Below are 23,100 nucleotides of genomic sequence, written 5' to 3' on the forward strand. Positions count from 1 at the left end.
TTTAAATACTAATCTACAATCTGTAAGAAGTCTAAAGTGAATCCCTAACTGGAAGTTATTGAGAATTTTGAATTAGTTCTCTTGCCTAAAACCAGAAACTATTTATTCCAATGATATAATGGTTTGATTTTCCTTTATGAGTCATAGTCATCTTTCTATTTCTCCTATATGATGTAGACATTCTTTGTATCTCCAGGCCATTCCATTTAATCAGCAAGATGTATTTTCCTTCTAGACTTGGAATTCAATTGTGTTGTGGCAGAGATAGCCAACTTATTTTACTTTTGCTGTGCTTCATTTAGATTGTTTTGATGCTGCCTGACAATTCTCTCCCAAAGAAATAAGATTTCTGATTATAAATATGCTGTTATAAAAATAATTGAAAAAATGTTTATTGGCTTCCTATTGTATGCAAGGCAATGTATAACTTTCAGGGTGTGGAATAAAGATTGGATAGAAAAAAATACAGAATGGAGACCCTGCTCTCAAGGAGATGAGTCTATTTGGGAAGAGAAAATGTTTACACAGAAAACTATGGCTAAGAATAATATAATGGAAATCATTTAAAAGGGTCAATTGTGAAGTTCAGATACTATCCTATGACATCAGAGGAAGGAACAATCAACAAAGACGTGGAAGGCTAGCAAAGGCTTTAGAATGCCTGGTACATACTAGACATGCAATAAATATATTTGTTGGGTGAAGTAGAATTTGAGCTAGATCTTGAAGGATGGGTAATACTTCTTGAAGGATGGGTAGTTTAGTGAAGGAACTATATTCTTTATTTTAAAATATTTTTTTTATTTACTTGACAGAGAGAGAGACAGCCAGCGAGAGAGGAAACACAGGCAGGGGGAGTGGGAGAGGAAGAAGCAGGCTCCCAGGGGAGCGGGGAGCCCGATGTGGGGCTTGATCCCAGGACCTTGGGATCACGCCCTGGGCTGAAGGCAGATGCCCAATGACTGAGCCACCCAGGCTCCCCAGGAACTATATTCTTGATAGAATATATGGCATAGGCAAATGTGGGGGAAGCATATGTTGTGCTGGGGGATACTACAGTAGTAGTTTTTCTAGAGTAAAGGATTTACGAAAGGAGATCACATTGAAAATGTAGCTGGTGCCAGATGATGGAAGGCCTAGGGTGCATGGGAAAGGAGTATGAGCTTTATCCTGTAGGTAGTACAGAACAACTGAAGGTTCTGAGAAAAGGATTGTGTCAAGGGAGGACGCATCTGGTAACAGTGTGCAGGATGGATTGACAGGGAGAGACTGGAGGCAGTTGGGCTAGCTAGGAGGCTACTAGAGTGGTCGGGACAAGAAGTAATAAGGACTGTAACTACAGTAGTAGCAGTGGGAAATGTAGTAATATATAGAGTAACAACATGTCAAAGATGAATGAACAGGACTTAATGACTTGATTTCAAATATGGGGCAAAGGAAAGGTGGAAAATAAGATGACTCAGGCTTCTAGTCCACAATATTGAAGAATAGTGGCATTGCCAGAAATGTTTTCTCTGCTTAGAAGTTCTTTAAAGCTGTCTTAGGCTAGTTTGCAAAAGGATGAGACTCAGGGAGCTATTTTTGTTGTCTAAGTCCACTTTGTATTGTTGTATCTTGGGACTCTGGAAGAATCCTAGAGATTCTAGACTGGCACATTTGAAGTCTGGACTATAGGCAGGGCCAACTGAAATTATGACAGATCATTTCCATTGTGTCCTGATTCATCTCTCTTGCTATTTCATTCAGATTATAAGTCTGCTGGTTCTACCTGGACTTACCTTTTTTTGGTACTCAATAGGGGCTGAATAGCTTTTATTCATTGATGTGTCTTCCTCCTTACTCCCTTGTGCCGCACTGTCTTTCTGCTTGATATTAGCATATGTCTTCATGCTCATTTTCGGACTTTGAGAACTACCAGACATCTCAGGGATTGATGCTTGCTGCTTTTTTATGCAACTGAAGGCACCAGCCCTAGAAAACTAATGATGCCTTCATTTTTATTTTATCAATTTAAATAAAGGATCCCTTTTGCCTTAAGAGCAGACTAAGAGGTACAGGAAGATTTTTTTCCTTTCCTCACAGGGGATTGTGTTCAGTAGTGTATGCTTGAATGAATTCCTTGAAGCAAAAGAGATACTGAAGGAATATATATGAAAGATTAAAAGAATAATGTCAGGTAGTATATAAAAACCTACTTAGCATTTTAAACATTTACTTATTCCAAAGCCATTTCTAATAGTTTGTCTATGAGCCAACATATTCCTCACCCCACCCCAAACAGATGCACACTCCAAAATAACAAAGTTCCATGGTCATTTCTGTCATACATAGGAAAGTAAATGGATGTAGAGTACCATTTTTGATTGGAATAATGATAAATTGGAAAGTACAGCCCATGGGTCTTTGTGCTTGGAATTCTACTATATTTCATTTACAGTGTATTTTTTAAAACGTTTTCATTTATCTATTTAAGTAATCTCCACACCAAACATGGGGCTCGACCTCATGACCCCAAGATCAAGAGTCACATGCTCTTCTGACTGAGCCAGCCAGGTACCCCTCATTTACAGTTTATTTTAAAAAACATTTTCATACTCCTTAGTTCATTTGATTCTCACAGCTCTCTTGTGAGGTAGATCAGGTAGATATCATTATTTCCCAAGTTACACCAGAGGAGAAATTACTCACTCAGGGTCATCAAGCAATTTAGCATTGATGCCCTTTCTCTTTCTCCTCCTCCTCCTCTACTTCCTCCTCATTTTCCTCCACTTCTATCCCTTCCCCCATTTCCTTCTCCTTCTCTTTATTCTTTGTTTTCCTCTGAAAAGGAAAGGCTATTGCCAAGCTTTGCTCTGGGTCTCAATAGTCAATCAGTCATCGGGGCAAGGGACAACTGGAAGATAGATGAAGTCCCTCCTGCAATGTAGAGATCATGGAGATGCTGTCCACTGTGGCAGCCCCACACATGTCTGGCAGCTATCTTCAGAAATAGGAAGGAAGCACTCAGGGTCTTTGGCTCAAGCCCTCAGAATGGGAATGAACCCTCTGCTTTGTCCATTGCAACAGATCAATTTTCCTAAACATCTAGAACTGTGGTATGGGGAATAATCCCCCTATCGAAAGTTTAGATAATGGGCTCCCTTACAACATAGGATGGATCAAGTCATGGTCTAGGTGATTTAACAAAGACCAATCTCACTCATGTACATAGTTTCAATGACTGATTTATACAGCAATGAATATCAAATCCATCTCCTTCTACCTCTCTCTCCTGAAGTTAAGATCTTTGTCTCAAACTGCCTACTGAGCACTGCTAATGGAATGTAATCCTTCCACACATACCTCAAATTCAACAAATCTAATACCAATTCATCATCAGCCCCATCTTAACCTACCTTACATGTTTCGTAACTGTTTTTGGTGATACCATCTATCCTGTTTCCCAGGCTAGGAAACTGGCAGTCATTCTTGAATCCCCCTTTTCTATGACTCTCCCATACTCCATCACCAAGAGGTATCAGTATAGCCTCTAAAACCTCTACTCTCCATTCCCTTCTCTCCATTCCTATTGCCATTGTCTGGGTTCAGGGCTTTGCCATCTGGATTTGCCAAGCTACTGGATTATTGCACCCTCCTGTTTTATGGTCTTCCTGACTTCATGTTCTTCTCCATCTTTCACTTGGTGATTATGAGATTTCCATGACACAAATCCAATCACATCTTTCTCCTACTTAAAAGCTTGCTGATGGTTTTATTCTGGCTACAGGATCAAGTTTGAATTGATCAGTAGGCCTCTACCCGGCTCTCCAAAGGTATCTTTTGCTACCCTCACTCATGCATCCTAGACCCCAGCCACACCATACTTACTATCTGTCCCTGGCACACCTCTGACTTTCCTTATGTCTTTGTCTTGGCTTGGGATGCCTTCACCTGATACCTGTTCTCTGCTTGTGAATACCTACTTCTTTAAGTTGCAGCTTAAATGTTACCTCCCCTCCTGATAGCTCTCCCTAAGTGCTATATGTAGACCCTAATGTTGCTGCTTCTTTGATCCTGTGGTCCCTGAGTTGTCGATAGTTCTGTAAATACATCGAAAACAAGGTATTGCAGTTATTTGTTTTTCACAAATAAAATAAGCTTGGGGTAGGGAGAAGGGTCTTATCTACTCTCCCCAGCATCCTACACACTTTGTATAGTATTTGGTACTTGGCTGGTTTGCAGAGAATACTCACTGAATCTGTAGTTCATTAATAAACACATTCAATCATTCAGTACCTATATTAAGCCCTGGGGTGTTGGTGATGAACAAGCAAAGCCTGTCCCTGGCCCTCATGGGGACTACCATCAATTCTTAGCATGGTGGGGACATCCACAAATAAATGCAGAATTCTAATGGAACATGGTAGGTGTACAGTTTGAATTTACATTATCAGCTTAAAATAGAGGCAAAGAGCATAATCTCTTCTCTAGAATTGGGCTAGCCTGGATTTGAATACTGGTTTCACCATTCAATAGTTGTGTTGCTTTAAGCAATTTACCTCATGTCCCTGTGTTTTGCCTTCCTTATCTGTAAAAGAGGCATTATTATAGTCTCTATCTCATAGAGCTGTTTTGAAGATTATATGAGTTAATATTTATAAAATGCTTAGTGTCTGACATACAACAAGTATTTAATAAAATAAATTAAGTGAAATCTAGTGGAGAGTACAAAGAAACCTAAATTCTTTCATTTAAGGAATAATGGGGCTAGCCTTGTTTCTTCCTTACCACTTCTGATTTTACCTCTCATAACGACCTTCCCTCTTCCTGTCAGTTTAGGTTCAGAGCTTATTTAGGGATGATAAAAAAAAAAAAGAGGAAGGCATGGTGAGACTACCCTTTCAGAGTGGAGTGTGAAGCCCAGCATCCTGCCATTCTCTCTACTTAGCTACCTCACAGACCTGGAGCCTTAGCCTTGCTCAGGGCCCTTCAGCTCTATGGCAAGGGCTGACTCCTAGGACCCTGACTAGTGGGCCTTAGGTACTTCTCTGTCTTATTACCAGTCTCATCTCTCTTCCATCCCTCTTTGGGAGTGGCTTTTAGCCTATCCCTGCCTGCTTTCCTCACAGAGAAGACTGTGGGGATCCCTGGGACTTACAGGCAGACATTTTGCAGGGCTTTTGGCAACCTCTGGCCAAATAGGGTCCTTGGCCCAAGCCATTCCTTCCCTTGTTGCCTCTCTTCCATTGATTTCCACCCTTGTGGGGCCTCTGGGACCAGCAGTGTCAGGGAGGGGGAAAGGAGAGATGAAAAAATTGCTAATAGCCTCGGTAATTATTTTTATATTGTTTTATTAATTTGCTGAGACAACTGTTTTGCCATATTGCTAGAACGTGTGTCTGCCGTCTCAGATTTGGCAGGCCAATTATGTCACTGCTTTAATGACGCCAGAGCCATGTCCCTGAGAGGTCATCCTAATTGTCTCTGCCTCTTCAGCTTGGTGCCAGGGGCTTTGTGTCTGTCTGGAGGCTGCAGCTGGCCAGTGGAAAGGCGTGCAGTCTCAAGCACCTTGCCCTCTGCCCATTGTCCATGTCCACCGCTCTTAGATCAAAGCTCTTGAGACCTACTGCCAACCCCAGGGAAAGCTGATAAAGTTTTCACCTTTGGCAGAGGTAAGGAGGGTGATGGACTCAGAGATTAAGCATGGCAGGTTCCAGTGAATGGCAGATGGGCTGGGAGGAAGGCTGGTGCATCTCACCTGGCTATTAGCTGTCAAGGTCACTGCAACCTTGAGCCTCCTTTGAGAAGTTTACCAGGTCCCTTTAGTTGTCAGCATCCTAATAATCCCTTATATCTGGGCAAGGATTTATAAGCATGTTTACACACATAGTCTTCCTCTTACTCTTGAAACAATCTAGTGAAGTAGATAGCTTTATCATCCCATTTTATAGGTGAAAAAACTAAGGTTAGAGAGATTAAGAAATTTGCTTGTAATATGGGAACCCTGACCTTTCCATTCCAAGCCCATACTCTTTTCCACATTCCAGGGATGTCTTTTTGGTCCTTCCTGTCCCTCCATTCCCAGAAAGCGTACGGATAGCCTGCTTTAACAGCCTACGTTTCATATGCCTCTCTCTCCATTTGTAATATTTTCCCTGTGATCTCTAGAGCCCTTTAGCTGTATGAGAGGCCTGAGTAGTGTCCTGTACCTTAGATCTTCCTTTTTTCCCTTCCCAGAGAGAAAAAGAGCTGAAGATCTGATTCCCAATATTGAACTGATGACTGATCCTAGGTAGCAGGCATTGTATGCAGATTCTAGGGAGTTCATCTTTGGAGCCAGGGCTGAAGCTTACAGGAACAAAGCTCACCTGATGGAAATTCAGACACCAAGGTTGGGTGCTAGTGGGAAAAGGAAAGTATTTTGAGAGTGAAGGTAGCTAGAGCTCTGTATTTTCAAATACTATTCGGGTGCTACCAGGACAAAGAAGTGTGTGAAGTCCTCGCTCCTGACATCTGCCTGAAAGGGCCTCCGTCAGTTGCTGCCTTTCTGGCTGGTGAGCAGCAGTGGTCCACACATAATAGCAGAGCCTCCACTGCTGGGACAAGTGGGGACCCTCTATTCTGGGTAGAGGACCAGCGCATCCCACAGAATACAAGTGGGAAGAGCCATGGGTTGGGAGTAGAGGACCTTGGGTTCTCATTCCACGTTTTCATTGCTTCATTGAATAAATGCCTTTACCACTCGGGTCCCTGTTCCTGTCTATAAAATGAGGTGAAGCTCTCAAATAGCAAATGAGCATTTGGATAGTAGTGTGTACCTTTGCACACAAAGTATCTTGTTTGATCAGGAAGTCTGATTTAAACTTAGGATGAGGAAACCGATTCAGGAAGGTTATGTGGCAGAGCCAAGATTTAAGCCCAATTTTGTTGGAAGTCATGCTTCAGGGTCATTATATGGTAAATGAAAATAATGATAATGACAGTGATGGCAGCCAATGAATGCTTATCATAAGCCAGACTCTGTACTAAACACTGTTACTTAATCACCATAACATATCTATAAGGACAGTACTCTTATTATCCTCATTGTAGAAATGCTAAAAGCTGAGGCCCAGAATGGTTGAACATCTTGCTTAAGTTTACACCACTAGTAAGTAGCAGATCTAGTGCTTAAACCGAGGACTCTTTCAACTTTCAGGTCAGTGCTCTTGATACTGCACCTGTCTGCTTAAAATGCTAAATGAGAAAGTGCTTTGGGAAATGCCTTGTGACGTGCTATCTGACTGCAAACCGGTCTTCTACATCATTTTAATAGGCTCACCAAATGAGCCTGGCAGCCTCCAAGGAGAATGCACACTTGTCTGGGTCCCACACTTGTCAGAAGGTCAGGGAGAGGGAGAAATGTCTACAGGAGATGCTCTTTCACCAGTAGGAAGGGAATGCATACAGAATCCTCAGATCTACCCTGTTATGTCAGCTGAGCTGCACATCACCACGGGACCTCAGTGGGCACCTGTTTGGGAGTACTCATTGTTCCATTTCTTCCTTGCCACCTTGACTCTTAGCCAAAGCATTCGTTTCTTCCATCTTCAGCCTCTTTGGGCAACTAGCAAGACACAGTCCTTTCTCCCATCCCTGCTCGGCATTTGGTTTACCCAGACAGGAGTTGGCCTGTTATCCTTGCCTTTACCTCTGGGGTCTCAAGGGAACCAAACCGAATATACCAGCTGTTGTAGCATTTTATTTGGATATGCGCTGGGACACCATAAAGCCTGTGTCTTACATCTTGTAAATTAAAAGGGGTTTATTGTCGGGCTCATGGAGTTTTGCTAGGTCCTCAAGCCACCGCTGGCACTAACTCCCATCCTTTAGCAGTATCATTCTCTCTCCACAAAGTCATAGTTTATGTTCCTCCTCAGACCTTTCCAGTGTACTGTCTTTGTTCTCATGTTGCAAAGAGACTGCAGGGAAATAAATCCAGAAATGTCTGGGAGGCCGTGCCATCATGCGAACTAGATACCACACCAGACAGGATAAAGATGAGCATGTTTCGGAGTTTGCTGACAAGGTGGTGGTTCCAAGGACAGGCTGGTGTGGGTTCAAGTGGTTGCCAGGGTTAACATTGTATTTATTTTCCAAGCCTTTCAACGCTTTTTCAAGTCCTGAGTCCACTCCGCCCTTCATTTCCTAGATTTCTTCTCTCAGGCTTTTGAGTACCTGAAGAGAAAGTCACATTGGCTGTGCACATTGGTGCCACCAAGTTCTGATTTTTCTAAGCTCTGCCAAGCCCATGGTGCTATTCTATACGTGCTTCTTTTTTAAATTTCTTGGGGTCAACTTCCTTTTGAAAGTCTCATTGATGGGTTTCCATCCTGTCCCCCTGCCCCCTTCCTCACAACAGAAAAGCTTGTCTCCTACCTCACAGAGAAAAGCCTTTCTTCCTCCACTCCATGGCAAATCTTATATCTGTATCCAATTTTACTTTACTTTTTGAGGTGGTCCTATTCCTTTCTAAGGCGAATCTCTGCACCCCTGCTCTTGATCCTCTACCTCCTACCTCCGCTGTATGTTGTGCCATATTTTTTCTCAGATTTTCTTCACTCAATTCTTCCCTTTGAATGTGTTTGAGTCTCATCATCGAAAATACAAATTCCCATTCAAGATACTTCTGCCAGCATCCTCAACTGCACTGTGAAAATTCTCAAAAACATAGTTTCCTGTTGTATAGTTTTCATCTCCAATTCCTTTTGCCACCCATTACAGTTGATATTCTGTCTCCAAGACTCCTTTCTACCACATCAGAACATTTACAGCAACTAATACCTATTAGGTTCTTATTGTGAAACAGACACTGTGTCGGGCACATTGTATGAAAAGTCATATTTGATCCTCATGACAGCCCTCTGACGTAAATACTATAAGCTCCACTTAATAGACAAGGGTAGTTAGAGCCTTTGAGTGACTTATTCGAGGCCACATAGTCCAGTGAGTGGTAGAGCTAGGATTTGAACAGAGGTAATCTGACATAAGAGTCCATACTTTAACTCAGTTATCCTCAGACTTATTCTATAAAGGCCTAGATAGTGAAGATTTTAGGCTTTGCATGCCAGATGTCCTCTGGGGCTACTGTGCAGCTCTGTTCTTGTGGTGGGAAAGCAGGCATAGACAATATATAAGTGAATGAGAGTGACTGTGTTTCAATAAAACCTCATTTATGGACACTGAAGTTGAGTGTCATAATTTTCACATGCTATGAACTGTGCTACTTCTTTTGAGATTTTTCAGGCATTTAAAAATGTGAAGACTGGGACGCCTGGGTGGTGCAGTCAGTTAAATGACTGACTCTTGATTTCTGCTCAGGTCATTATCTTGGGGTTTTGAGATCAAGCCCTGCTGCAGGCTCTGCGCTGGGCAAGGAACCTGCTTACAATTCTCTCTCCCACCTTCTTCCTCTGCCCCTCCCTTCTGCTTGCACAGATACTCTCTCTCAAAAATAAAATATAAAACAAAATTTAAAAAACCCTATCAAGACCATTTTTAGCTTGTAGTTCATATAAAAAACAGGAAACGGGCTGGATTTGGCCAATGGTTGTGGTTTGTTGGCCCCTGCTCTAACCATTACATTATTCAGGGCTCCTCAGTTTGTCAAATCCAATGGGTAAGCTCTTAATGCCGATGATACACCCCACTTTTTTCTCCTCCCATGATTTTGAAGGCAACACTCATTTCCAGTTTTCACTCTACCTTTATGATCCATAGTCTTCTTCTGAGAGCTTCTTTTATTCTATCTGCCTCTCAAATGTTGGTATTTCCCAGGATCAATTGTTGACTTATTTCTTTGTTTACTCTGCTAGAGTAATTGGTTCTACTTCCATGGCTCACACCTGCTGTTAATGTAGTAACTCAGACCATGGGCTTTTAGTTTACTTGCCCGGGTTTAAATCCTGGCTCCAATAAATACTACTTATGTGACCTCATAAGGTTGTTGTGAAGGTTAAATGATTTATTATTTGGAGAACTCTTGGAACCATGTTGTTAATATATGTTTAATAAAATATTCATTATCATCGTGTTATTATTGTGCTATGATCAGATATTGACTTCCTAATCTGTATCTCCAGCTCAGATTTCTCCTTTGAAAACTAGATGCATATATCTAACAGCCTATTTAACATCTGTACTTAGATGTCCCACTGGTACCTTCAGTTCAACATGTTCCAAACCTAATACATCATTTCTCTCCTACCCCCACACCCCCTCCCCTTACCTGCTATTTTCCTCCATACATCGTTATTCTTGTTAACAGCAATGCTGTCCACTCAGTCACTTAACTAAGAAACCTGGGAGTCCAGTTACATGTCAGCAAAAAGTGACATGGAACATCCAGCTTTAAAGCCAAGATGAGACTGAACATTTTAAATCTCCCTCCACTGGGACTTGAGATTAGCTATGTGATTGATTTGAAAAATTTTCCTCTCTTCCCTTTTCTAATCTTCTCCCCTTCACTCCTGTCAGAATGACCTCTCTCTCCTTTAAACTTGATGTGCCCATTTCTAACTCCTCACTTTTGATCATACAGTTCCTCTCATCTGAAAGGCACCCCCCTCCATATATCTCCAAATGCCTTTCAGCATTCAAGAGCTAAAACACCCATGAAGTCATCCTGACTTCTCTAGTCAACAAGATAAGGTATATTTTGGAACTGAGAGCTTATGTGTTTAAATTGAATTTCACTATTACATATTTCATACTTTATAAAGCTTTCCATCATAGTCTATAAGCCAACTTGTTTCAACTGGATTATAAACATGTCCACAGAGCATAGAATGTTTTCTTCCGTGAATTCTCCATAATGTCTCACACAGGTCTCCTTTTGCCTTCAATCACTCTTTCTCTGGCTCCTCTCCCTCCAATAAGCATGGACTACAAAGTTCTACTTTATTCACTTTTCTCCTTCTTCTGACTTTTTCCCTTGGAGATTTTTCCAATCTATTTTTTATACCTATACCTATGACTTTCCAAATTTTCATCTCATTTCCTAACTTCTCTCTTGAGTTGCATTTCCACATCTCAATTTTTTTGATGGGCATTTTCATGAGGGTGTCTTGTCTGACTTCAAACTTAATACGATATTGAAATCTTAACTCATCATCTTCCCTTCTCACCCTACCTTTGTATTTCGTTATGGCGTCACCATTTTCTGTCACCTGGATAAAACTTGCAGTCATCTTTGACTACCTTCACCATACATATATAGTCATTCATCATAGTGTATCTATTGTTCATTTATGGGTCCTTTATGCTCCATCCTTTCCAGGTCCACTACTACAGTAAAAAAACAACAATAATAACCACTGTAACAGTTAACGTGTATGAGTGTTTGCTGTGGCTAAGTACTGGGCTAAGTGTTTTATATTTATATTTTCCTCTTCATAGCATTGTGAGGTAGGTATTCTTAGTATCTTTTTTTTTTCACAGGTGAGAAAACTAAGGCTCAGAGTGGCAGAGCTAGAATCACACCAAAATGGGTTTGGACTTAGATTCCTTATTTAACCACAGTGCTACTTACTCCTTACCCCTAGATTTCTATAATTGCTTCCTAACTGATATGCCTGCAATTTCTTGCTCCTCCATCCATCTTTCTTGCATACCATTTCCAGAATAATCATCCCAAAGCATTGTCACCGTTATTTCATTTCTCATCTCCAAATCAATTGCTATCTACCTTTTATCCACTAAATTAAATCCAGCCACAGCCTAACAGATAAAGTCCTCCACAATCTTACCACAACCCAACTTTCCAGCTCTGTCTCTTGGATGCATGGGTTTAAACCATGAACCACAATGTTCTACTCAGCCATACCATGACTTCATTTCATGTTTGCTCCTGTCATCCACTCACTCCTGACCCTGTTGTGAGTTCCTAGAGGGAGAAGGATGGGGATGCACATTTGCACCCCACAGTGCCTTCCATCAAGTCTACATTTAGTGAATATATGTCAAGGGCTTGATTGTAGGGGCTCAGTTACCACTTGGAGATTGGATTGTTTAATTGCTTCTTAACAATCTCTTTCTTTCTTCCCCATTAGTCCTCTCATTTTTCTGTTCCCCGGCATTATTACCCTACAGAAAAACGTAAAAATCCTCTCTTCTGCAATATCAACATTCTAGGAAAAACTTTACCTATGCATCACCATGTCATCAGCTTTTTCCTCACTTTATCCCCAAACATACCTTCCTGTCAATCTTTCTTCATTGCTTGGTAGTTATCATTAGACTAAATTTTACTCAACCAGGAAAAATTTCTGGAGATGACCTTTGTGTGAAGATGACAGCACAGTCTATAGCACAAAGGTCTCTGGAAGCTCTTGAGGTAGAACATTTAATGTAAACTGCAGACCTTTCAGGTCATGTTCAGCACTGGTCAGGGCCCCTGAGTGATTATATCTAAGAGATGGCAAAGGAAGTGACAACTGGGAAGCTTAGTTCCAAATGCAGATATTCTAAATCTCCAGATGTTCTTATAACCCAGAGAGAAAGCATTCTCATTTTTTTTTGGATTTTTAAAATTTTGTTTGTTTGCGTTTTATTTTTTATTTTTTTAGTGTTCTTTTTTAATTTTAATAATATTTATTTTGTTATATTAGTCACCATACAGTATATCCCCAGTTCTTGATGCAATGTTCCATGATTCATTACTTGCATATAACACCCAGTGCACCATGCAATATGTGCCCTCCTTAATACCCATCACTGGCCTATCCCAATCCCCCACCCCCCTTCCCTCAGAAGCCCTCAGTTTGTTTCCCATAGTCCATAGTCTCTCATGGTTCATTCCCGCTTCTGTTTACCCCCCACTTCATTCTTCCCTTCCTTCTCCTACTGATCTTCCTAGTTCTTATGTTCCATAAATGAGTGAAACCATATGGTAATTGTCTTTCTCTGCTTGACTTATTTCACTTAGCAGATTATGTTTTTTTTATAATAATTTTTTATTATGTTATGTTAGTCACCATACAGTACATCCCTAGTTTTTGATGTAAAGTTCCATGATTCATTAGTTGCGTATAACACCCAGTGCACCATGCAATACGTGCCCTCCTTAATACCCATCACTGGCCTATCCCGATCCCCCCCCCCGCCCCGAAGCCCTCAGTTTGTTTACCAGAGTCCACAGTCTCTCATGGTTCATTCCCCCTTCTGTTTACCCCCCCTTCATTCCTCCCCTCCCTCTCCCACCGTTTTAGATCCTTGCTGCTTTCTGAGCATTGCTACAGATTAGGGACTACGCTGCCAAGGTACAGCATGGAATGCCTTCATAGTTCAGAAAGATCACGGTTTTTAGGTTTAGGCAGAGATTCTTTTTTTTTTTCCTGAGAGAGAGAGAAAGAGAAAGAGAGAGCGAGAGCGATCATGTGGGGGGAAGGGGCAGAAGGAGAGGGAGACAGAATCTTAAGAAGTCTTCACCCTCAATGTGGTACCCCACACAGGGCTCGATCTCATGACCCTGAGATCACGACTTGAACTGAAATTGTCAGATGCTTAACCGACTGAGCCACCCAGGCACCCCAGAGATTCATTTAGTTATAAAGATTGTTTATAACATCTGGTCAGTGGTTCCAGTCATTCAGAGCAATATTTGTCAAACGTTTTGACAATAACCCACAGCAAGAAAAACATTTTACATTGGACCCAACATACACACAAACATATGCACATTTGCACACATACACACATACACACACACATACACACACATGCATTACTGAACAAAAGTGTCTTTAAACAATGTTTACCCTTATGTGATTCACATTTTTCCCTTTTAATCGATTTAATTTAAAAATAGTGGTGAGGAACTGCTAAACTGATTTCAAAGTACACTAATGAATCATTGCCCACATTTTGAAAAACACTGGCTTAAAGGATGGAAACAAAAAGAGGTGATAAGATGTTCTGTTTTGTGCTACTAGAAGGCAAGTATATATTGTATGCAACTGATAATGCTGGGAAGGGGCAGTTCTTAAGTCACACCTAAAGACCAATGTCCCCAAGCAGGGGTAACAAAAATAATTAACTGTGGTGTATTGATTTTGTGATCAGTTCTGCACAATTCTTTGCTTAAAATTAAATGTAATTTTTTGTGGGTTTTTGTGTGTGTGTGCCTGTTGCTGCATAGCATGCCACAACTATATGGTAGTCTGTTTCAATGTTTACAATTATGTAAGAGTTCCACATTCTTTTGCAAGGTAGATAGAAAGCTGTGGCAATTTTTCAAAGATTATTCATAAGTAAGATATTGAGCTTATTTATTTGAAAATATGGTCATCTTCTTACTATATAATATTAGGTATAGTTCATGAATTTGTTATGGTTATGGTTTTCTCCCCAGTGTGGGATATCGAGGCATTAGGGTTATATAGTGTACAGGGTATTCAGGTGAACATCAAGGGGCCACAGGTATTATACAGTATTTTAGAAACTGGGTGTAGTCACCAGTTGCTTGGATAACTGATTAGCTCAAAGATCTGTCCCTTAATACAGATGTTAGTTCTTCCAAAGGAACATTGTAGGGAGAACACAACAAAAGGACAAAATAGATTTGAGCTATAGTTTGAGAGATTTTGTTATGATGTAAAGATCTTTCTGAACATCAGTACGTAGTTTCTTGCATTTGCATTCAGAAGTTTTAGACAGTAAAAAATAAAATAAAATAAGGAAGGGGTGGTGGCAACCAAGTAGATAGTGGGAGCAAGTTTTTCACTGAATATCCTTTTATGTATTCTGATTTTTGAGCAATGGATATAAAATACCTATTCAAAAATTTAAATAAAAAAGAGAAAGCACAAAACAAAATAACAAGGAAAACAAAAATAACAAACAAAAGAGCTTTCTGACAATGAAGAGGCAGTATAATGTAGGCCAAGGGGGAAATGCAAGATTTGGAGGAAGAGAGACATATGTTCCAATCTTGCCTCCACCATTTACTAGCTGTGCAATATCAGGCATACCACTTAACTTCCCTGATCTTGTCTCCTCATCTGTTAAATGGGAATAATAATACCTATTACATAGATTATTTAAGCTAACATATTTGTCACACTCAGAACCAAGAAGATTATGGTAGACTGGATAATGGCCCTCTAAATATGTCAACACATCTCCGGAACCTGTGAATGTGTTAGATTACATGGCAAAAGGGATTTTTTTTTCAGATGGAATTAAGGTTGATAATTAGATGACCTTCAAATAGGGAGACTATTCTGGATTATCCAGGTGGGCCCAATGTCCTCACACGGGCTCTCAAAAGCAGCAGAATGCAGAAGAGTCAGAGAAAGAGATGCAAAGGAAGAAGAGGTAGGAGAGATTCAACGTGTGAAGGGACTCACCTGTCCTGACTTGCTTTGAAGTTGGAGGAATGAGGCAGCAGACCAAGGAATGTGGGGAGCTCCCAGAAGCCTTCAACTGACAGCCAACAAAGAAATTGGGACTTCAGTCCTACAACTGCAAGCAAGTGAATATGCCAACAACCCAAATGAACAAAAAAAATAATGGATTCTCCCCTAGGACCTCCAGAAGCAAATGCAGCCCTACTGACACCTTGATTTTTAGCCCAGTGATCTCTGTGTCCCATTTCTGACGTGGAGAACTATAACAATAATAAATGCGCATTGATTGAAACTGCTAAATTTGTGGTTGTTATGGCCACAATGGAGTACTAATACAGAGATGTTCAATAATTGATAGCAATTGTTATTGTTAATTAAGCGTGATCACAGAAATCTTAGAAATTAGTGATCTATGTTATCTATTATAAGATTATTGATGGCCCACTAATCTGATCCTCTTGAAAATCAATGGCTGTTGGGCAACCTCAGTGCCTCAGAGCTAGAGGTCTCAAACATGCCAAAGGACTGGGACCCAGAGGTTGTAGTGCCCATCTCTGTGTCTTTGCAATCAGGCTGCCCCAGACTACATATGCCAACCAAGAAGTTTTTGGAGACTCAAGTGCTTAGTGATTTTATTGAAATGCATAAAATTTATTAAAATTCATAGAATTATTGGAATTCATAGGTACTATACCTATCATCTTTTATGGGTGGGAAAATTGAGCAGGTAGAGAGCTGGGAGAAGGTAGGAGTTTCCCATTTCTTTCACCTGTAAAATAGTGATAGGCATAGTGTTTACCTAAGTCATTAAAGTCTACAATGAGCAAGTTACTTACTTCCTTTGAGCTTTAGTATTATCTGTACAATAAAGAGGATAATGTACCTATTTTATGGACTTGTCCTGAGGGTTTACACGAGACACTGAGTGTAAAATGCTTAGCACATAACTTAGCACTCTCTAAGTGTTAACTGTTGTTGAGCTGCCCTTTGCCAGATGTGTTGATAAGGAAAAGTATTTCTTATCTAATATCAAGTCATTACTTTCTAGGGGAAAAATCACTGTAGCTTCATAGATAATGTCTTTGTTCCTTTTGTGGACTCAGGTTAAAAAATATCCTTTGAGTTTCTCTGCTTTTACCTTCATCATTTTCTTTACCCAGATCATTTCACATCTACCTGATGAAGTAGGGGTTATTATTCACCCATTTTACAGGTTATCAGGCCAGAAATCAGTAGTATTTAGTTCTTCCCCTGGAATGCTATTTCGGGCTTGATTTTTTTCACAGTTGCTCCATTGAAGGGTGTGTTTGTGTGTGTGTGTGTGTGTGTGTGTGTGTGCATATGCGTGTGCCTACTGCACATATGCACAAACATGCAGAAGGAGTCTCACTACTAACCTTCTAACTTGGTAATTTTGAGACATGCCATATAATAGGCCACTTGTGTGTGTGTGTGTGCGTTTTAGAGAGTGTGTACGTGTGCATGTGAGTGGAGGGGAGGGGCAGAGGGAAAGGGAGAAAGAATCTCAAACAGGCTCCACACCTGTGAGCCTGGCATGGGGTTTGATCTCACAACTTTAGCCGAAACCAAGAGTCAGATGCTTAACCGACTGAGCCACCCAGGAGCCCTGAATAGGGTCACTTCTGAATTTAGTCTTATTCTATGAAGTGATTTCATCAGGACCACCTTTAATTCTTTCTGAATAATATTTGTTTTGGGGCCCCCATTCTGTTGAAATATATTTTACTCTTGTATGTCTTTCTTAGTGTTCTATTTGTAGAAAGCCCAATGCGATTCACACCAATTAGAAATAGGTGCTAGATGCCCTATGACATCATATCCAGTGACTAATTTTCTAGCAGACTAAACTTAGTGATCAAATCATATTAAGTATAATAATATCTTCCACATATTGATTGTTCACAATATGCCAGTACCTTCTAGTGTCTCATGTAACCTTCGTAACAACTCAGCGTCAGTGGATGCTATTATTAATTTCTTTAAACTGATGAGGAATCTGAGGCCGACAGACAAAGTACCTTGTATAAGTTTACACAGCCAGTTATTTGTGGACAGGATCAGGATTTGAACTCAGGTCTGTGTGTGTCCCCAAGTACAGGTCCTCATGGTAAGCAGAACAGTCTGCCTCCTTTTAAATAACTCTCTTGCCTACATTTAAGGCTTTTACACTGGATAATGGGAGAAGTGGACATGGGGAAAGTTTATTTAAAAAAATTTTTTTAAGTGATAAGCCACTTGAATTGTCCCAGTGTGCCCTGAGGATAATTACTTATTTTAAAATGACTTTCAGATGCTTTTTGGGATAAGCTCTAGTCCAGTGCCTCTCACTCTTTAGTATGCAAACAAATCACTGGGGAATCTTAAAAACCAGATTCCAATTCTCTAGGTCCGAGGAAGAGTTTAAGATTCTGCACTTATAAATAGCTCCCAGGGGATGGTGGTGCTACTGTTGTGGGGAACACACTTGGAGTAGCAAGACCCTAACCCACTCCATCCTAACCTTTCTTTACTAACCTTATGATATCCTCACTACAATATAGAAGTTCTTTGTATCATCCTTCTGGGTTATAAGAGATGTGTTTGCATCAGCCTATTTTCTCAGATCCTAAAAAAAAAAAAAATCTAGGGTGGGATTATTTGAAACCAGGTATCAAGGCTAAAGAATGGAGGCAGGAAATAACACCCCCCCCCGCAAATCTTCCTTCTTCTCAGATTCTACTGTAAAAACCATCTGCCTTGTCTTTTTTGCTTCTTTTGTTTTAATTTTTCAATAAGTGTGTGAATGTGTGTGTGTGTGTGTGTACATGTGCATTTATGGGTGCTGGTTCTGAGAATGTATGAGGCCAGAGCCATAGTTACTGGAATCCACCAGTTTTCATTCTCAAGCTTGACAGTGCAGCAGAGTGCAGAGTTTTCTAGATGCCTTGCTGTTGGTGGTGTGAGCCAGATCAGCCAGATAAGTGTGAGCAGCTAAATCTTTGTCATGTTTAATTCTGCCCTCCACTCGAATATGCTAGCTGTGGGCACAGGCTATGTTTTCTTAGCTGCCAAGATAGAAGCACGCGTATGTGTGTGTGTGTGTGTGTGTGTGTGTGTATTGGGGGCAGATGGAGGGTGAGAAGGCGAGTCACAAGGATATGGCTGTAAACATGGTAAATATAAACATGGCCAGGAAGTAGAGTGTTGTGATCGTGGCAAACTTGGTTTCAGTTTCCTCTTAACTTCCTGGAGCTCCAGAGAGCTCCTGAACCTCCAGAGAGCTTTAGGAAATGTATTCAGTACTAGTAGGCAGTCTTGGGTTCTGGTTTTGATTCTGTCCCTAGGTAGTTGTGTGATTTGGGCAAGTCACTTTTACTCTCTGGGCCTCAATTTCTGTGTAGGTGAAATGAGGGCACGGGGCCCTGCCCCGATCGCAGCTTTTTCCCCACCATCAGCTCTTTCTTGCAAAAAGCTGGGGCAATTGAATTGGCTACCAGCATCTAAGTGTTCACCCAACAATGAGTGATGGAGAACACAACCTAGGGAACTTGCAAAGTTCCCTGGATCCAGCGAAATGTGATTTTTTGTTTTGTCCCACCAGCTTTTATTTCTTTTAGAAATCATCTGTTGTTGCTCAGTTGAGCATGAAGCACACGTTTGTGTATGAGACCACAGCTGAATCATTCAGCACTCCTTTGCGATCAGGATGGGTCAGTTGGTCTCATGGCTCAAAGGACTTGAGAGACCGATCAACAGAAGGAAAGCTATCGGAGTTTTAGAAAGAATGACATTATGGAAATCTCAGCTACTAAGCTCTGGACTCACTGGCTAGCCTCAGCTTCAACCTGATCTAGAACAGATTACTGCGATTTCTGCCTGTAGGATGCAAACTTTGTCATACCCTTGTGAAAACCTGGAAAATGACCAGGCCGGGTTAGGTTGGTGACACCTTAGGCTGCAGGGCGCTTTGGGGAGAAAGGTCCTGCCCCTCATATTCCCCACCATCTAATAGGAGGCTTCTGAACAGCTTAGTGTACTTAGCTGAAAGCAAGCATCTTTGGCAGGAACAAAGCCGGCAGAGATGTTTTGGTGCCTCTCCTTTAGTGATGGAGCCACGGCAAAAGACAAATTAGAATATTTGAAAGTAGGCTGGAAGGAAATAGCAATGACACATTTGAAATATCCATTTGATAATTAAGCACCTGAATGGCTCATAGATTGAAATTTAATATGCTAAGGAGTGAAAGAAGATGGCAAAAGGGAAAATGTACTCCATTGCTCCCAGTTCTCTGGTTCTAAGGAATTCTATCATTGTTTACTCAGTGTTTACAAGGCAAATTGTATGCAATTTTAGCGTGCTTCACATCGGAATCAATTTTCTGGACTAATTCCATCCTCGGCTGAGCAAAGGAAAGTAAACACCTGGATGGTTTTCTTTCCATATGTTTCAAAACATCTTTGGTCTCTCTCGTGTCCCTCTCCTCTTCTTTCCTACCATGTCTTTAATTTTCTGGCTCACCCTTCTCCAAGGGTGTATGGTTGTGTGTGTCATTCCGGTTGTGAATTCTAGAAAGAATGGAATCATAGGACTGTTGCTCGAATAGTTGGCAGTGATGAGAGGCATTTGGTGCAGGTTTCTATGTTGGAGCATTCACTGTAGCTGGGGTAACATCTGTCAACACATTTGGGGACTGCATTGGTTCTATATCCCTGCACTACCTGCCTCCTTGTCCCCTGAGTGACTGTGGATCAGGACCCGCTGTGGCAGCCAGATACTCACATCACCGAGAACAGAGCAGAGACCTGTGCTTTCCTCAGGCTTCGTCCCTGTAGACACTTTCCGTTCTTCCCCAGTATGAAACTGCCAGTTCTTTCTTACCTGTCTGTAACCTGGTCTTTGCTATTTATGAGAAAGTATAATTTTAACCCATCTAAGAAGATATTTGCCTATGATTGTCTAAAATAAGTAACAGAATGGGCACCTTTTCAGATCCTACTTGAGTAACCCTCATTCTGTTCTGTCTCTAGGCAGTGAGCATTAGAACAAATTGCCCGATACAACATAAACAGTTTCTCTTCATGCAGAATCTGTTTCTCTCATTTGCTGAGTTGGAAGGAGGTAATTCATTGTATTCCAGTAACATAGTAATAAATAGAAAGTTTAACACAAGAACCTGGCTGCTTTGGAAGCACAAATTCAAACATTCCCCTCTCTGCTACAGCAGCATAGAGCCCAGATTGTATGGGGTTGATGCGGGTCCTTGAAAAAAATACACACACACTGTATGTATGTGTATATATATATATATGATACAACTTTAAGAAAACATCACACACACACAAGCGCGCGCACACACACACACACACACACACCCCGTGTGCATATATATAAAACTATATATATAGTAAAACTCCATGAGAGCAGCATCTCCAAGGGATCAAAACATAGATTTCAAGTGGCATTCAGTTTTTCCTTCAACCTTGCAAACAGAGCAAGAGCAGCTCCTCTTGACCCTGTGGGTTTCCTTTATTCCAGGCTAAATATTTGCTTTGAAACTAACTTGCTACTACGTGAATGCATTTTCATGACTTTTGAGTTACAACAAGCGGATGTTAAAGAGTGAGTGAGAGGTACAATTTGACATCATTTATATCTCAGCTTTGTAAGAATCTGTGGGGAAGGAGACATGATATAAATCATCTGTAAAACACCAAAAACCCAAAAAACCCAGTCGGAGACCGACAAAAGACAATCATGAATGCTGATATACAAACTTGTCATATTTGCTAAATACCATGAAGAGAAATACATGGCAGTAGACAAGCGGATCTGAGTACCATGTCAATGTAGTAATTATTTCTCGTTTGAAGTAGGGCTGACATGCACCATCTCCAAAGGGAACGTTATTGATTCGTCCGTGTCTCTCCTACTCGTATAATAAACTCGGGTGAAGTTCAGAGATCCTGTCTTCCACACTTGTGTGTATGCTTCAGGCTTTTCATGAGGGAGTGATAACCTTGCTAGCCACTCAGCCATCAGGGCATACCTGACTGTGGCCAGAAACCCAGGCTGGCAATGGGAAAGAAGCTCTTCTTATAGTCCCACTCTTAGAGTCCATGGAGAAATACCAAGGTCTGCAAATACGGCTCAGTACCCGTGTGTGTATAGGGGGGGTATGATAATGTCCAAATCAGTATATGTGTTTGGAGGGAGGGGGTTGTCTACCTCAGAGCAGAGATCTGACTGATATCCCCCCATTTGCATTTCCTAGCTGCTTTAAGGAAGCCAGGAAAACGAATCTGGTAATTCTTAAGTTTTAAAGAAACAAAACAGAAGGAAGGGTGAATGGACTCTCATGAGTTCACCCCAGCTCTCTGCATCTCAAAGTGGCTTTTGGCAACAGGGCCAGTGTCCTTCTTCCCATGCCCATCTACCTCCCAGGTGGATTTTGAGGAAGCCTGGGAGCAGGTTCCCCAGGAAGCCTGATACCTACCGGGGGATGGAGCAGATCACTGACGGGGGTAGGGCAAAGCTCTGGTGTAGGAGAACATCCGGAAAGAAACCATTCTTTTGGTCATTGCCAAGAGCCACCTTTCCTAACACCCCTGGAGCTTCACCCCATCGCGTCTCTCTCCCTGTGTCCAAAAAACAATCTGTTGCTGGCTTTGCTCTGCTCCCCACTACCCCAGCCCACAGCCTGCCAGCCAGCGCTTCCCAGCCCTCAGCATCCCAGCTCCCTCACTTAACCCGCACCTCGCCACCCCTTATGGCAGCGCTGGAGCAGCGAAGCAGAGGGTACAGGGCCGCCTGTCGACTTACCCCGGGGCCAAGCGGTTTGTTCGGATCTGCGTCGTCTGGTGTCCGCGAACCAGGGCGCGCGGTGCGGCCGCCTCGCCGGACTCGGTCTCCGGGCGGCGCGCAAACAGCAGCCGCCTGGGACAGCCCCGGTCCTGGAGGCTGCCCGCGGTGGGCAGCGGAGCACAGGGAAAGGGGCGGGGTGTGGTGAGAGGTGCGAGCGCTGGCTCCTACCTTGGTTTCTCCCTCCGCTCCTCAGTTATCCCCAAACTTCCCAGGGGCTGGCCGGCCCTCCTCACCTTTAGCCTCCGTCAGCGCCCAGAAACTCTTCGCTCCACCCGCCCCCTGCCTGGTCTCCCGCTTCTCCAGGCTGTCTGACCCAACCTGGGCCGCTTCAAACGCACGCACTGCCTTCGCGCAGCCAGCCACACAATAAGAGCCAGGGAAGAAACTGACAGGGGGAAACTGACAGGGGTGGCCGACGCGCGAGTGTGTGTGGGGGGGGGGGAGAGAAGAGACGGAGAGAGAGCCACAGAGAGAGAACCGCATTTACACTCTCACATGCACAAACGCACACTCAAGCTCCAGCTGCCAGGTAGCGGCTGGCGGGAGACCCGGCCACCCCTCCAAATCTTTCTAGTCTAGAGGTTTCTGTCCCCTTCTGCTGCCGCTTCTGGAAAATGCTATACAACGAAGGGGAGAGAAAAGCAAAGAGGGGTGGGGAGGGGAAAATCGAGGAGGTGCGCTCTCTTTCTCCACCCCACCCCTAGCTCCAAAAATGTCCAACCCTGAGCTCTTCCTTTTCCCTTCTATCTGCTCCCGGCTTCCCTCTGCTCCTGTTCTCCTTTTCTCTCTCCCTTTGGGTGTCTGCGAGCTGCGGAGAACCCGTCGCGGTTGAGGTGTGTGTGTGTGTGTGTGTGTGTGTGTGTGTGTGTGTGT

The 23,100-nt window shown here is 42.2% G+C and overlaps 1 protein-coding gene across 1 annotated transcript in view; it reads right to left on the reverse strand.

Moving 5' to 3' along the window:
- Positions 1 to 23,047, reverse strand: part of TRPC5 (transient receptor potential cation channel subfamily C member 5) — a 249,344-nt gene extending 226,297 nt beyond the window's left edge. The window contains exon 1 of the mRNA XM_034649039.1: positions 22,186 to 23,047. The gene's annotated coding sequence lies outside the window, so the exon portion shown is untranslated. The remainder of the gene's footprint in view (positions 1 to 22,185) is intronic.
- Positions 23,048 to 23,100: the final 53 nt, after the last annotated feature.

The sequence above is a fragment of the Ailuropoda melanoleuca genome, chromosome X (assembly GCF_002007445.2).
Source record: "Ailuropoda melanoleuca isolate Jingjing chromosome X, ASM200744v2, whole genome shotgun sequence".
In the NCBI taxonomy this organism is placed as follows: Eukaryota; Metazoa; Chordata; class Mammalia; order Carnivora; family Ursidae; genus Ailuropoda; species Ailuropoda melanoleuca.